Source organism: Gossypium hirsutum, chromosome D06, assembly GCF_007990345.1.
Source record: "Gossypium hirsutum isolate 1008001.06 chromosome D06, Gossypium_hirsutum_v2.1, whole genome shotgun sequence".
In the NCBI taxonomy this organism is placed as follows: Eukaryota; Viridiplantae; Streptophyta; class Magnoliopsida; order Malvales; family Malvaceae; genus Gossypium; species Gossypium hirsutum.
Genome location: NC_053442.1, coordinates 37,952,502 through 37,967,733, shown reverse-complemented (window position 1 = coordinate 37,967,733; position 15,232 = coordinate 37,952,502).

The following is a 15,232-nucleotide window of genomic DNA, read 5'->3' as shown; positions in this document are numbered from 1 at the left end:
TTTATTTTCGATTCTCCCTGAAAATAAGTGTTTTGGTTCTTGATTTACTCCTGCCGATTTTAGGGTTTTAATTTCAGATCTGATTGGAATTAATCTTATTCTCTGTTTAGTTTTCAGATCTGATTGTCTAGAGCTTCGTAGGAGTTTTCCCGTGACTTGGCAACTCGATCTTGGTCCGCGTGCAACCCCCTATCACTTATTCTTCTGCTTATAAAGGTAAGATGCTTGAAACTTTTGAAACACTTTTGTACTCCTCGGATAGTGACAAAGATCGTGTTGATGATTTAATTTTTGTAAAACACTTAGATCGAAACGTGATTGACTGTCCTATTTTATTTATTGATGATCTATATATTTTGATGGTTGATAAAAAGATTATTGTTTTTGATAATTTTTATGATGCATGTGTGAGTGAATCTATAGTCCATCGATTAATGCATGGTATGATTGTGCAACTCTGTGAACTGTGTGAACCTTTTCAAATACCTACTTGTGACGATTACGTTTACCATTTGATTTATTACTTGCGATTTATTCATGGTTTGTGGAAACAATTTGAGATGATTAAATGCCTTAAAACATGTCGATCTTTGTTTCGAATATTTGACGATGCATTAGCAAGTAAATTAGCATGTTTGCATGGTATCTGAATCTGTCCATTCGCATGCGTTATACTTGTTTTGTTATGCTTATGATTGGACATCAAGTTTTTTTGCGTTGCTATTTACTAACTCATGGCTATTCTTTTCAGTGGACTCAATTGTCATTAGTCCCGTTCGATTGAGGAAAGTCGACTAAGAAGAGCTATGTTCAAGTGAACCAACGCATCGACTTGAGAACAAGTCGCTTCGAAGAAGGGGGGATGATACGACCCTGCCTCGAAAACGCCCTGGGTTCAGTTCATCAAGCGCCATTCAAAAACTTTCGCAAGCTGAATTAACTTGTTCCAGCTCCATGGAGTTCAATTCGAGTTGATTCTTGCTCGTTGAGTTTAATTCGCTTTTATTTAATTTCATGCATTTTTAATTTGCTGGAATAAATTAAATGAGTTAGTTTATTAAATTTAGTTCAGCTCAAATAAGTGTTAGAATTAATTTTAGTTCAGCTTAAATAAGTGTTAGTAATTAATTTGTTTAAATCTGGACAAATTTAATTATTTGTGTTTAATGTGTTTCATGCATGCTTTTAGTATGTTTTAGTTATTACATAGCATAAATAAGCCTGTTTCATTACATCTAATTAATGTGTCTTGTTTTTTATTTAATATGTCTAAATTCAGCCGTACTTTACTTTGTCTTCCTGCTGAATTCATTGTGTCTTGAGCTCATTCAATTTGCTGAAAGACCAAGTTGGATCCAAGAGGCGATGGGCCTTTTCAAGTACTCGAGCGGATCAATGATAATGCATACAAAATTGACCTACCCGATACGTACAATGTAAGTTCTACTTTCATTGTGGTTGACTTATCTCCATTTGATTTTTCAGATTCAAGGACGAATCTTTTTGAGGAAGGGGGAATGATACGAGTCACAAAGGCCCAATTCAAGCTCAAGGATGTGATGGGCTCAAATTACCACAAGGCCCAATAACGAGGTCAAAGGCCAGGCAAATGCGTATGAATATAAATGGAATCATTCAGGACTTCATTAGCAAGGCCTTAGATGTGTATACAAAGGAAAAAGAAAATCAAGATTCACTTTCTTGTTTTCAAGAAAATCAAGAAACCGAATCTTGGTCCAATTTTGCTGTTTTGAGCGATTTCAAGAATCAAGAAAATCAAGATTTCAAATCTTGGAAATCTTGGTCCAAGAAACCGAATCTTGCAGCTAAGGCGCATTGGATCTCAGTTACGAGCATCAACGGACCAATTTCGGGAGAGAACGGATCACAAGCCCAAGTTCTTGGAGACACGGCCCAATAAGATGTTCCAAGCCCAATCAAGAAGTTCAAACTAGACTTAGTTGAAAATCAGGCCAAATTGTCAAAGTGGCCCAATTTTTTAAGTTTTAATTCTTTATATACTTAGTTTAATTTTTAGACTTTATGAATTAAATTCTACATAAACATTCAGTCCAAGAGGCCCATTTAAAGGCCTTAGCCGAATTTTCCTTTAAAAGTCAAAAAATTAGGTTTTTTTCTTAGTTTTCCTAATAGGGTTAGGAAAGTAGTAGTAGGCCTATATATGTAAGGCTTGGCCGGCCACCCACACACACAACACATTGAAATCAGATTTTTTATTGAGTGAAAAACTCTCTTTGAGTTTTCTCAAAGAATTCTCTCTTGAGTTTTTTTTAGAAGTAGTTTTAACAATCTTTTTTATTGTGGGAGCCATCTTTAGCCTTCTTCTTGCCGTTGTTCTACATCGGAGGGGAGATTCGAGCCATTTGAAGGGAGTTGTGAAATCTTTCTTAATTTCAAGGCTTCTCAGGACTTTATTCATCTTTCTTGCTGCTCTTTCTTTTTTAGTTGTTTATGTTTATGCCAATTGGTTGATTAACTTGATTTAATTTCTCTTGCTGCATTTTCAGCCATTCCAATCTTCAAGAATCTATTCGACACCATTCAATCTTCAGGAATCTATTCGACACCATTCTTGGCATTAAAGAAATGTCCATTAGTCATACTCTTCAATAGAACTTGCCGCCCAAGCCTCCTAATTCTGATTCAATTCGGTTTGTTGGGTTTTCTCTGTTTTGTGTTCTCCTTTGCAGATTCGGCTTGGGGGAGTCTTTTCTTGAAACTACATTTTTGTTTCTTTGTTTCCAATCAATGCTATTAATAAGTGTTTCGATTCTTGGCTGATTCTTTCTTGTTTTGGGTGTTTCGTTTCAGAGCTGTTAGTTCTAAGTGTAATTTTCTGTTTCATTTCAGATCCGAGTGTCTAGCATATTCATAGGAGTTTCCCGTGACTTAACAACTCGATCTTGGTCCACGTGCAACCCTCTACCAGATAATATTTCCCACCTAGATCCGACTAAAGTGCCTTTATGGTAAACCTAGTTGTTGCTCCACTTCCACACGAAACTCTTTGAATTACTAAAAGGTTTCACTCTTGCGGTGCATTAAGTATACATGCCCGTAGCTGGAATAGTCATCAATAAAAGTTCCATAATACTCGTAACCATCTCCTGCAATAATACTCATGGATCCACATACGTCAGTGTGTACAAGTTCTAGAGGTTTTCTAGCCCTCGTTCCTTTTACATTATAAGATCACTTAGTCATCTTAACTTCTAAGCAAGATTTAGATTGTAGAAGATCAACTTATCTAAGTGAACTTAAGATGTTGTCTTTCACAAGTCTAGTGATTCTTTCTCGGTTAATATGACCAAGTCTCAAATGCCAAAGGTACGCCTCATTAGAGTGAGAAGTTTTAAGTCTTTTATTCGATATTTTAGTCTCAATAAATGTGTACATCTTTGGTTTGATAAAATAGAGAGATTATTTGTCATCCATCCATTATAGATAAGATTGCAATTTCTAAATATTGCAATTCCATTATTAACAGTCACGATCAAGTCGTCTTTATATAAACAAGCAACAGAAATTAAGTTTCTTTTTTATACTTGGTACATAGAAAACGTCTTTTAAAATAATATTGCTAAAATTATTAAAATAAATATGTACATCTCCCACAGCTTCAGTTGCCACACTTGTCCCATTCCTAGTCCACAATGATAAGCTCTTATCTCTAAGATCTTTCATCTCCTCGATCCCCTATAGAGAAACACGAACATGATTAGTGGCTCTCAAATCAATGATCCAGTTGTCTATCGAATCCTCCACTAAACAAGCTTCTCTCATAAAGAGTTTCATACCTTTGCCTTTTTTATCGAGGTAATATTTTCATTCTTTGCATTCACCTTGAAGTGCCCTTTCTTACTATAGAAGAAACATTTAGACTTAGATAAGTCTTTAGGCTTCTTGGTTCTCATCCTTTCCACTTGTGATGGCCAAGAAACCTTAGCTTTTCCATTCTTAGTGCACTTTCCCTTCCCTTTTATGGAAGATGTGACTACTATATTTGCTTCTACTCTTCGGACCGGTTGACTTTCGTTCAACATTAACTCATAAGACTGTATTCCCTTCATAAGTTGTGTAAGCGTCAAATTTCTTGAAATTTTCTGAGTAAATCATAATTTATTTTAATAATTAAATAGATGGTTTGAAATTTATGTTGCATTACTGAACTTGTCCGTCAATTCCTTGAATTTTACTTATGACCTCAGATGTCAGTCTTTTCCATCTCAGTCCTTCCACTTATTCCTTCTTCCACCAGAGTTTCGCTGTAACACCCCGAACCCGAGGCCGTCGCCGGAGTCGAACACGAGGTGTTAACAGACTTCAAACCACTTAAAAAAACATTTCCCAGACAAGCTGCCAATCTGCGTACTAGTCGCTTTAAAAATCATATCTTGAGTTCTGAAACTCGAAATCCAGTTCCGTAAATTTTCCCTGAAACTAGACTCATATGCCCATCTACATATTTTTTTCTAGAATTTTTGGTCGGGCCAATTAGTACAGTTTATTAGTAAAAGTCTCCCATGTTACAGGGATCGACTACACTGACCTTTGCACATTACAACTTGGATATCTCCCTGCACAGAGCTTCAATACTAATGTCGTTTGTTTCTATAGAAACTAGACTCAGAAAGGAATCTATACATATATGAAATGACTCCTAATTATCTCTGGTTACTTTATAATGAATTTTCAAAGTCGGAATAGGGAATCCAGAAACCGTTCTGGCCCTGTCTCACGAGAACCTGAATATCTCTTAACATACTGTCCATATGATCGTTTCGTTACTTTCCTATGAAAATAGATTCATCAAGGTTCGTTTACATAATTTATTCATTATTTAATTCCAATCCTACTATTTTTAGTGATTTTCCCAAATCTACATCACTGCTGCTGCCAGCATCTGCCTTTAAGGTAGACTTTACCTATTTCATAGTTTCCATGATTCAACTAGCCCTTTTTGCATAAATAGCACAAATTATGATAGTGATTAACCATTCCATACCAAATGATTATAACATTATGCTCAAACATATATAAGCCATTTTCGCATGGCTATATACATTAACCAAAATATTCTTCCGCCACTAGTCTATTTTATACATGCCATAAGATAATCCAAAACATAGCAGTACCAAACAGTGGATAGTGATAGTGTGACTAGTTGCTGACGATCCCCGAGCCTGTAGCTTCGCAATGAGATCTATAAAACAGAGGAAACAGAGTAAACGGAGTAAGCATTACAATGCTTAGTAAGTTTTAAGCAGTGTCAACAGATAACAATCAAATTATAACATAGTTGTTCGTATTTTTATTTCACTCTTCCTTCGGGCATACCATCCCTTTACCGAATATGCACATCTCATCATATACAATAGGCAGATAAACTTTCACATAAAAGTGAGCTCATGTGACATAGATATATCGTATGATTTCATATCACCTCTCACACTGATCCGATGTCACATAATCATAGGAATAGTCTCATAGATTGCTCTCGTATGCATCACATAACTACCTTATGATTTAGTGCAAATCAAGCTCACATATAAACTTGGAGTACATACCTGTTTAACCTTTCGCATTGAATATATTTATAAGCAATTCTTATTACGAAGTCTTACCCGGACATAATCTCCACACGAAGTTATCGGGTCTTACCCGGACAAAATTCCCACACGTAGTCATCGGGTCTTTAGAGCTCGGATATAGTACGAGCACGAAGCTTACGGACATTAATCAGTGATAATATTCTCGCATAAAGCCTGCGGGGTTTTAACCCGGATATAGTACTGACACAAATGCCCTTCGGGACTTATCACATTTATGCACTTTCGCATCCATCACGTTGGCCACTCGGCCCTGTCACATATATACACTTTCACATTCACACATCGGCCATTAGGCCTTATCACATATATACACTTTCACATTCATCACATCGGCCATTAGGCCTTATTACATATATACACTTTCACATTCATCACATCGGCTATTAGGCCTTATCACATATATACACTTTCACATTCATCACATCGGCTATTAGGCCTTATCACATATATACATTTTCACATTCATCACATCGGCTATTAGGCCTTATCACACATATACACTTTCACATTCATCACATCGGCTATTAGGCCTTATCACACATATACACTTTCACATTCATCACATCGGCTATTAGGCCTTATCACACATATACACTTTCACATTCATCACATCGGCCATTAGGCCTTATCACATATATACACTTTCACATTCATCACATCGGCCATTAGGCCTTACTATCATTTCATATTCGAATACTCATAAACTTACAATATCACGATTTAGAATTGAAGTATGGGTTTAATCAATAGCTTATGAGCAACTAAAACAAGTTTATCAAGGTTCACAACATAATCTCAAATTCAGCACAAGCTGTTTTTCCTGAGCAATAGTCACTAAATTATTCATAACTGGAGCTACAAAACTCCAAATCACTTTCCGTTAATTTTTCCTCAATATATACTCGTATATCTTCCATCCATAAAATTTTCAGAATTTTAGGTTTGGCCAATCAATACCAGATTTTTCTTAAAATTTCCCCTGTTTCACTGTTTGACTAATCTGACCACTCTTCACTACGAATCAAATTTATCATTTTACTGAATTCAAAATGTGTTGTATTTGATTTCATTTGAAACTAGACTCATTAAGGAGTCTAAGCATATAAATTTTATCTTATAACCATTTTTGTACAATTTATAATGATTTTCTAAAAACAGAACAGAGGATTACAGTGTCATTCTGCGCTGTCTCACACAACTTTAAGTATCTCATTATCGGAAATTCCTTTGCTTACACGGTTTCTTTTATAAGAAACTAGACTCATTAAACTTTAATTTCATGTCTCATTCAGCCTCTAATTCAAATCCATAAATTTATGGTGATTTTCTAAAGTCACGTTACTGCTGCTGTCCTAAGCAGACTATTTCAAATTACCCTTCAATTCCCAAGCTCAAACACTTAAGAACTTACCATTTGAACTTAGAACATATCATGGCCACATCATATCTTATTAAATCAACTCATCATGTCCTATTATAATTGAATTTACTCAACGTTTAATCACTTAAAACTTACCTCGGAAGTGGTCGACGACTAGATATCCACGGCTATTCGTTTACTTTCTCTTTTTCCCTATCCGACTTTGATCCTCTTTGCTCTTAAGCTTAAGTAAAACAATAGATTTGCTTAAGTACTTAACTAATATTATTCACTTAACAATCACATTTGGCAATCACATATCATTTAATCTACATCTAAAACAATAGATTTCAATATGTATCATATTTAATAAAACATGCCATGATTCGATTTCATGCTTATTTAATTTATATCTAATTCACATTCTAAATAAAAGTTTATCAAGCTTCCATCTTCATTTAACTATGTACCATTTAGAACTATCAATACTTTACACCCTTTAACAAATTATAATCAATTGCCAAATGCATCTTTGACAATTTAAACCACACAACTCAAATTCTTACAATTTAAGCTTAGAAATTTCTATTCATGTAAATTTTAGCAACATGGAGTCCATTAAACACTCCAAAATTCCATTTGAACAACAATTGTTCAACCTTCTAGCATAATTTCAATCTGGACAGCAAGCATTATTTAACAACCATTGTTTTCTTTTATTTCAAACATGCAGCAGACCAATTCCTCCACATATTACAGCACATTCAAATCAGCATTTACATGCTGGAACAATTTGTTTTCAAGCTGGAGTTTCCAGCAATCATTTATGCATTTAATTGTCACATTGTTACGTCACTACTAACAACTGAAACTTAGTAAGAATAACATAATATTTTAGCTATTAGACTCAATTTATCAACCCCTAATCGGCATGAAAAAGAACCATTAATTTGTTCAAATTTTGGACAGCATAACGAAGGCACAAAATTGGACAGTAGTAATTTTTACAACTAATCAAAGAGCTTTTCTTTTCTACCACCCGCATCCATGCCTTCCAACCACAATCCATCATCATTTTTCTTTACAACAAAGTTAAAGATAGAGGGGAGCTTAGAAAACTTACCAACTTAGGATACAACTCTTAAACAAGCTAAATCCTTAGTTTTCTTCAACATGCAAACTGTCTCCATTTTTCTTTTTGTTGCAGCTCTCTTCCTCTTCTTCGATGGATTACCGAGTTACTTGAAATTTCAGCTACCTAACTAGCTAAAATCATAGTTTTTCCTCCTTCTAGCCATCTTCTAAGCCAAAAATTAAAGCAACCAAACTTTCTTCTTCCTCCCTCAAGTCACGGCAATGGAGGAGCAACCTAGCTAATTTTTTTGTTTCTCCCCTACTAACCACTATTATTTTATTACCCATGTTCTTTATTTTATTATTTCTAACATAAAACACTAACATAAAATGTTTATAATACATTTCATCCCATAGCATGGCCGGCCACTACTTGTCATAGGTGGAAATTTGACATGCAAACCCATTATTTTCATAACATGCACTAATAGATCCTTATAGATTAACCCATCACATTTCAAAGTGTCACACATAAGTCCTATTACTAAAATTCACTTTCAATTAACAAAATTCAAACATGAAATTTTCACACATGCATATATACATATAATAAGCATCAAGTATGACGGTTAATTATTTTTATGACTCGGTTTTGTGGTCCCGAAACCACTTTCCGACTAGGGTCACATTAGGGGTGTCACAACTCTTCCCCCCTTTAGGGATTTTCGTCCTCGAAAATTTCTACCGATGCATAGTTTAGGATAACGTCCTCTTATTGAATTATATCCATATAAACATTAGCTCATCGATAGCAATTGTAATCATTACTGATTTCGCATCGATCTATAAAATCATTTTCTTATCTTAAAACAAATACATAAACATTTCTACAAGTATGCACATATATCTCATTTTCTTGATTTCATAAGCAATAATCACTTAATTTAATTCACAATTGCATCTCAAACACATATTAAGCACGTATTAATATGTATAATTCACATCATCAACCCACATATTTGTAACCCATGTTTTCATTCATAAATAAGCTATAACCTAACCGAAAGTACACATATACTCAAACATCCCAATAAATATCCTTTATAACTTTATCACATCTCAATATCCAACTTAACTCATTTCCAAAAGAAAAGTCAACTTCCACGTACCTGAACATTTAGTTCATTTAGCACATTCAATCATAGTTAACGTTACCCGTATACAGTCGAATAGGCATAAAGCCTAATATAATACCCTGGCATGAGATTTAGTCTAGCGCATAACTCGTATATCCAAAATTATCAACATTCATCAAAAATTCTTTCAAACTTTCGAATGTCGAAACTTAATCAAAATAATTTCTTGAACAAGATTAACAAAATAGTGTCCATTCAGCAATAGCACATATAGCTCTTACAATGCCATATCCTAGATATGGTCCTACATATTCTCACATATCGAGCCGATGCCATGTCCCAGACATGGTCTTACACACTATCTCAAATCAATGCCTTCGTCCCAAACGAGGTCTTACATGAATTCCACTTCACACACTTAGTGCCCACTGACCGATCTCGCACTCATAGTGCTCGGTTAAAGGAATTCGCACACACACAGTGCCTCTAATTATTCACATACATAGTGCTCTTATTCATTCGTTAATGCACATTGATATGACTTAACCAAGTCTATAAACATCATGTATGTACACTTTTAAACATATCATCTCATTTAAATTTGAATTCGTATAGTAATGAATACTTAAACTTTGCTCAAATTACCGGCACGAAGCCTACTAGGCACGAAGGCCCAAATACACGTCACCAGCATGATTGCTCTTCGGGATTTAGCACGGATATATCACTAGCACGAATGCTCTTCGGAACTTAGCCCGGATACATCACTAGCATGAATGCTCTTCGGGACTTAGCCCGGATTTAGTAACTCGCACCAATGCCTTCGGATCTTAGTCCGGATATGGTCACTTAGCACAAAGCCTTCGGGACTTAGCCCGGACATCATTCGAATAACCATGCACATTTAACAATAAATCATGACACATTCGTATTTCATTTTCATTCACAAAACTCAAACACAAGACACTTATCATTCTTGCAATTTCGGCTCAATAGCCACACACAAAGAGCATGATTTTGATTTGCTTAAAACATGATCTAATCAAATCATAATTTAAGCTCTATTACTCAAGAACTTACCCCTTTCCGCTATCCGAAATCGACTTGGTAAGGTCGCACCCTTAATATAAATAATTGATAGAAAATATATATATAGTGGGTTCGCACACATAGTGCTTAATAATCAACCACGCACATTTAGTGCCATGTACTTTAAACTCGAACACTTAGTGCATGCATTTCAAGCCCGCACACTTAGTGCCAATCTCACAACTGTGAACACTTATTGCCCGCACACTTAGTGCCAATCTCACAACCGTGAACACTTATTGCCCGCACACTTAGTGCCAATCTCACAACCGTGAACACTTATTGCCCGCACACTTAGTGCTGAAAACCAACCACTCTATACGCTTCACTGCCTTTTTACATTCGACAATTTCGTCTCTACATACATATACACATATAGCAATACACATTAGTATATCATTTACATTACTTGAATACAAACACAACATGCTTATCGACCATTCAACTTCCAGTTCCATAGCCACATACAAAAATCACATTTATAGTCATAACACTCCTTCAAAATTGTATCACTTATACCCTTATAATCCAATCCAAATGAAATTCAAATACGAGTACATGATACGTACCTGATCAACTTAATAATTTAGGCATATCTAAATGAAGTTATATCGCAAATTCTCATAGTCAGAAGCTTGCTACAGCTCGATCGGGATCAAGATTCATTACAATACACAAACACATTTTAATAGCAAAAAATCATCACACTATCATTTTATCACTTTATGGCATGTATAAATAGACTCACGCGTGCTACGTTAGTCCTAGAATCGACTAAACCGTAGCTCTGATACCAATCAAATGTAACACCCCGAACCCGAGGCCGTCGCTGGAGTCGAACACGAGGTGTTAACAGACTTCAAACCACTTAAAAAAAAATTCCCAGACAAGCTGCCAATCTGCGTACTAGTCGCTTTAAAAATCATATCTTGAGTTCTGAAACTTGAAATCCAGTTCCGTAAATTTTCCCTGAAACTAGACTCATATGCCCATCTACATATTTTTTCTAGAATTTTTGGTCGGGCCAATTAGTACAGTTTATTAGTAAAAGTCTCCCATGTTACAGGGATCGACTACACTGACCTTTGCGCATTACAACTTGGATATCTCCCTGCACAGAGCTTCAATACTGATGCCGTTTGTTTCTATAGAAACTAGACTCAGAGAGGAATCTATACATATATGGAATGACTCCTAATTATCTCTAGTTAATTTATAATGAATTTCCAAAGTCGGAACAGGGAATCCAGAAACCGTTCTGGCCCTGTCTCACGAGAACCTGAATATCTCTTAACATACTATCCATATGATCGTTTCGTTACTTCCTATGAAAATAGATTCATCAAGGTTCGTTTACATAATTTATTCATTATTTAATTCCAATCCTACTATTTTTAGTGATTTTCCCAAATCTACATCACTGCTGCTGCCAGCATCTGCCTTTAAGGTAGACTTTACCTATTTCATAGTTTCCATGATTCAACTAGCCCTTTTTGCATAAATAGCACAAATTATGATAGTGATTAACCATTCCATACCAAATGATTATAACATTATGCTCAAACATATATAAGCCATTTTCGCATGGCTATATACATTAACCAAAATATTCTTCCGCCACTAGTCTATTTTATACATGCCATAAGATAATCCAAAACATAGCAGTACCAAACAGTGGATAGTGATAGTGTGACTAGTTGCTGACGATCCCCGAGCCTGTAGCTTCGCAATGAGATCTATAAAACAGAGGAAACAGAGTAAACGGAGTAAGCATTACAATGCTTAGTAAGTTTTAAGCAGTGTCAACAGATAACAATCAAATTATAACATAGTTGTTCGTATTTTTATTTCACTCTTCCTTCGGGCATACCATCCTTTACCGAATATGCACATCTCATCATATACAATAGGCAGATAAACTTTCACATAAAAGTGAGCTCATGTGACATAGATATATCGTATGATTTCACATCACCTCTCACACTGATCCGATGTCACATAATCATAGGAATAGTCTCATAGATTGCTCTCGTATGCATCACATAACTACCTTATGATTTAGTGCAAATCAAGCTCACATATAAACTTGGAGTACATACCTGTTTAACATTTCGCATTGAATATATTTATAAGCAATTCTATTACGAAGTCTTACCGGACATAATCTCCACACGAAGTTATCGGGTCTTACCCGGACAAAATTCCACACGTAGTCATCGGGTCTTTAGAGCTCGGATATAGTACGAGCACGAAGCTTACGGACATAATCAGTGATAATATTCTCGCATAAAGCCTGCGGGGTTTTAACCCGGATATAGTACTGACACAAATGCCCTTCGGGACTTATCACATTTATGCACTTTCGCATCCATCACGTTGGCCACTCGGCCCTGTCACATATATACACTTTCACATTCACACATCGGCCATTAGGCCTTATCACATATATACACTTTCACATTCATCACATCGGCCATTAGGCCTTATTACATATATACACTTTCACATTCATCACATCGGCTATTAGGCCTTATCACATATATACACTTTCACATTCATCACATCGGCTATTAGGCCTTATCACATATATACATTTCACATTCATCACATCGGCTATAGGCCTTATCACACATATACACTTTCACATTCATCAATCGGCTATTAGGCTTATCACACATATACACTTTCACATTCATCACATCGGCTATTAGGCCTTATCACACATATACACTTTCACATTCATCACATCGGCCATTAGGCCTTATCACATATATAACTTTCACATTCATCACATCGGCCATTAGCTTACTATCATTTCATATTCGAATACTCATAAACTTACAATATCACGATTTAGAATGAATTATGGTTTAATCAATAGCTTATGAGCAACTAAAACAAGTTATCAAGGTTCACAACATAATCTCAAATTCAGCACAAGCTGTTTTTCCTGAGCAATAGTCACTAAATTATTCATAACTGGAGCTACAAAACTCCAAATCACTTTCCGTTAATTTTTCCTGAATATAGACTCGTATATCTTCCATCCATAAAATTCCAGAATTTTAGGTTTGGCCAATCAATACCAGATTTTTCTTAAAGTTTCCCCTGTTTCACTGTTTGACTAATCTGACCACTCTTCACTATGAATCAAATTTATCATTTTACTGAATCAAAATGTGTTGTATTGATTTTATTTGAAACTAGACTCATTAAGGAGTCTAAGCATATAAATTTTATCTTATAACCATTTTGTACAATTTATAATGATTTTCTAAAAACAGAACAGAGGATTATAGTGTCATTCTGCGCTGTCTCACACAACTTTAAGTATCTCATTATCGGAAATTCCTTTGCTTACACGGTTTCTTTTATAAGAAACTAGACTCATTAAACTTTAATTTCATTCTCATTCAGCCTCTAATTCAAATCCATAAATTTATGGTGTTTCTAAATCAGTTACTGCTGCTGTCCTAAGCAGACTATTCCAATTACCTTCAATTCCAAGCTCAACACTTAAGAACTTACCATTGAACTAGAAATTATGCCACATCATATCTTATTAATCACCATCATGTCCTTTATAATTGATTTACTCACGTTTATCACTTAAAATTACCTCGGAAGTGGTCGACGACTAGATCTCCACGGCTATTCGTTTACTTTCTCTTTTTCCCTATCCGACTTTGATCCTCTTTGCTCTTAAGCTTAAGTAAAACAATAGATTTGCTTAAGTACTTAACTAATATTATTCACTTAACAATCACATTTGGCAATCACATATCATTTAATCTACATCTAAAACAATAGATTTCAATATGTATCATATTTAATAAAACATGCCATGATTCGATTTCATGCTTATTTAATTTATATCTAATTCACATTCTAAATAAAAGTTTATCAAGCTCCATCTTCATTTAACTATGTACCATTTAGAACTATCAATACTTACACCCTTAACAAATTATAATCAATTGCCAAATGCATCTTTGACAATTTAAACCACACAACTCAAATTCTTACAATTTAAGCTTAGAAATTTCTATTCATGTAAATTTTAGCAACATGGAGTCCATTAAACACTCCAAAATTCCATTTGAACAACAATTGTTCAACCTTCTAGCATAATTTCAATCTGGACAGCAAGCATTATTTAACAACCATTGTTTTCTTTTATTTCAAACATGCAGCAGACCAATTCCTCCACATATTACAGCACATTCAAATCAGCATTTACATGCTGGAACAATTTGTTTTCAAGCTGGAGTTTCCAGCAATCATTATGCATTAATTGTCACATTGTTACGTCACTACTAACAACTGAAACTTAGTAAGAATAACATAATATTTTAGCTATTAGACTCAATTTATCAACCCCTAATCGGCATGAAAAAAACCATTAATTGTTCAAATTTGGACAGCATAACGAAGGCACAAATTGGACAGTAGTAATTTTACAACTAATCAAAGAGCTTCTTTTCTACCACCCGCATCCATGCCTTCCAACCACAATCCATCATCATTTTTCTTTACAACAAAGTTAAGATAGAGGGGAGCTTAGAAAACTTACCAACTAGATACAACTCTTAAACAAGCTAAATCCTTATTTCCTTCAACATGCAAACTGTCTCCATTTCTTTTGTTGCAGCTCTCCTCTTCTCGATGATACGAGTATTGAAATTCAGCTACCTAACTAGCTAAAATCATAGTTTCCTCCTTCTAGCCACTCAAGCAAAATTAAAGCAACCAAACTTCTTCTCCCCTCAAGTCACAAAGGAGCAACTAGCTAATTTTTTTTTCTCCCCTATTATAAATTCTTATTTTATCTAACAAAAACACAAATGTTATAATACATATATTTATGTCAATTTCATCCAACCCATATTATACATGCACTAACATAATCACATTATAGTTTATTAATACCCATTTCCTAT